We start from the raw sequence: 2,643 nt of genomic DNA on the forward strand, positions 1-2,643 counted from the left end.
ATAGCAAAACTATTATCTGGGATCATTTCGTTTACAATAACCGCCTTTGGTGTGAGTGATCTAATGTTTAGGAGCCCAAACTTTAAAAATGGTTTTTGTTCATTTATTTTGCATTTTTCTGGTTTAATCACGATCAGATTTTTTCTAAATCCTGCATTAAATCTATATTTTGACCTCACTATTCAGGGAACAGACACTGTTTATAGATTGGACAGCGCAAGTACTTCTATCATTTAAGTGGGTAGAACAAAAGCCATCATAGCAGTCATTTGAGAATTGGCTTACTATTCATATGGAGCGTAGCGTCCTGGAGATGTTGTCCGACAGGAGTTCTGCTCCAACTCTGCTGGGGTGCAGGCCATCAACGTGAAAAAGCCTAGGTCGCTCCCAGAAAAGATTCCAATTATTAACAAAGAGCAGTTTCTGTTCTTTACACCATGACAATAACCATTCGTTTAAAGCAAAAAAGTCTACTGAGCCTTTCGTGTCCTCATCGATACGTGGGAAGTGGTCCTGACACGATGATCGTCGTCGCGGGCGATGTGCTGCTTACCGTCTCTATCAGGCTCCTGAAGTCCCTCTTCAGTGTTTCTGTCTGCCGCAGCTTGGTGTCGTTAACCCCCGCGTGCAGCACGGAGTGAAGGACATCTGGGAAGATCGCGTCCTGGGTGCACGGGGCCTGTGCAGAGAAGCATACAGAGTAGAGGTAGTGGGAGTGTTAGCAGCGCGCTGTATACTTACCCCGGTCTTGTAAGCGTCAGCCTGGGATGATTCTTTGATTAATAAAAAGTTAAAAAGAACAGCATTTATTCAAAATAGAAGCCTTTTGTAAAAATAAATATTTACTATCACTTTTTATCAATTTAACATATCCTTGCTGAATAAAAGTATTAATTTCTTTTGGGGGGAAAAAGTACTGACCCCAAAGGGAAACAAAGGGAATTAGTTATTATATTTATACAAGTTCCTCAGGTAGCTCTCCGCTACCTCAGCTGGGCCTGCTTCTCCACCAGGTCGCGGATCTGCTTCTCCACGGCCTCCAGCTCGAACTGCACCGCATGCAGCTCGAACGTGTCCTCACCTCCACTCAAAGTAGACACACATCCGCCATTAAAGCAAGTAACAATGAGTAAAACAATGGTAATGTGTGTGAATAGAGTTTTAGCAATATAAGCGAGATTAGCGGCAACCACGCTGGCGATGCTAAAGGGCTATAAGCTAATAGCGGACTCGGGAAATCAAAATAAAACTAGTGATAACAAGGCACTCTGATTGTTTTTGTTGTAGAATACGATAGGGGATATATTATAGAAACATTATAGAAACGGAAATGATGGTGTATAAAATTGATTTTAAGATAAAAATGATAAAAATTGGAATTAACTTGACGGAGCTCAAACTCAAAACAGCAACAAACAGGAAGTGACGTCAATAACGTCAATAAAGTTTCTTGTGTTTTGTGCTTACAAGTTAAGGTCTTAAACTGCCAATCTTGTTACCATGCTAATAAATAGTGTTTTAACTATATGTTTGGATATTAAAATCAGCTGCATAGATGCTAGTTACAGCCATTAAATTAATTTCTGGCAGATTCATTTGATCAGCCGTAAAATTGAGATTCCTTCAAAATTCCCTATAAATATAATAACTAATTCCCTTTGTTTCCCTTTGGGGTCAGTACTTTTTTTTCCCACAAAAGAAATTAATACTTTTATTCAGCAAGGATATGTTAAATTGATAAAAAGTGATAGTAAATATTTATTTTTACAAAAGGCTTCTATTTTGAATAAATGCTGTTCTTTTTAACATTTTATTAATCAAAGAATCCTGAGAACACTCTAAACACTCAAGCAACTGCCTAGCAACCACCCAGAACACACTAGCAACTGCATAGCAACACCCTGGCAACCATTCAGATTACCTTAGCAACTGCCTAGCACCACCCAGAACAACCTAGCAAAAATCTTTTTAAATGTTTATACTTTCAAACTAGGCTTTGACAAACTAACACCAAAATCTGTTTACAAACTTTACTCTTCTAATTTTGTAATTAATATTGCAAACATATTTGTGATCTTGAATATACAAAATTTAGAATTCTTTAAAAAAGTGTGTGTGTTATTTTAGGAGACCTTTTTGGAGAGCAAACAGGATGGTGTGTCTCGGAAATACATCCCACCCGCAAGGTATGATGACCCTGATGACACCTGTCTTTACACAAACACATATGTTCTGGTTAGAGCTGCATGATTAACCATTAAAGGGGTCATATGATGCGATTTCAAGTTTTCCTTTCTCTTTGGAGTGTTACAAGCTGTTCGTGAATAGATAAGATCCCTAAAGTTGCAAAGACTAAAGTCTCAACCCCAAAGAGATTTTCTTTATAAAAGTTAAGACTCGTCCATGCCCTCCTAAACACGCCCCCACATGTCTATGTCACTGTGTGGGAAGATTTGCATAACGCCGCCCAAATGTTCACGCAAAGAAAGAAGGCATAACTTTTATTCTCGCAATTTTTTTTATTCTTTCTGCCACCGCCGCCATGTCGTGGAGATTTGTGTTTCATTGTGAAAGCGAAAATACTTTGTTTGGGCTTCCAAAAGAGGACACAACTAGAAATCAGTGGTTAAGTTGTATTTACAA

Source organism: Sinocyclocheilus anshuiensis, unplaced genomic scaffold (assembly GCF_001515605.1).
Source record: "Sinocyclocheilus anshuiensis isolate Anshui unplaced genomic scaffold, SAMN03320099.WGS_v1.1 scaffold182, whole genome shotgun sequence".
Classification (NCBI taxonomy): domain Eukaryota; kingdom Metazoa; phylum Chordata; class Actinopteri; order Cypriniformes; family Cyprinidae; genus Sinocyclocheilus; species Sinocyclocheilus anshuiensis.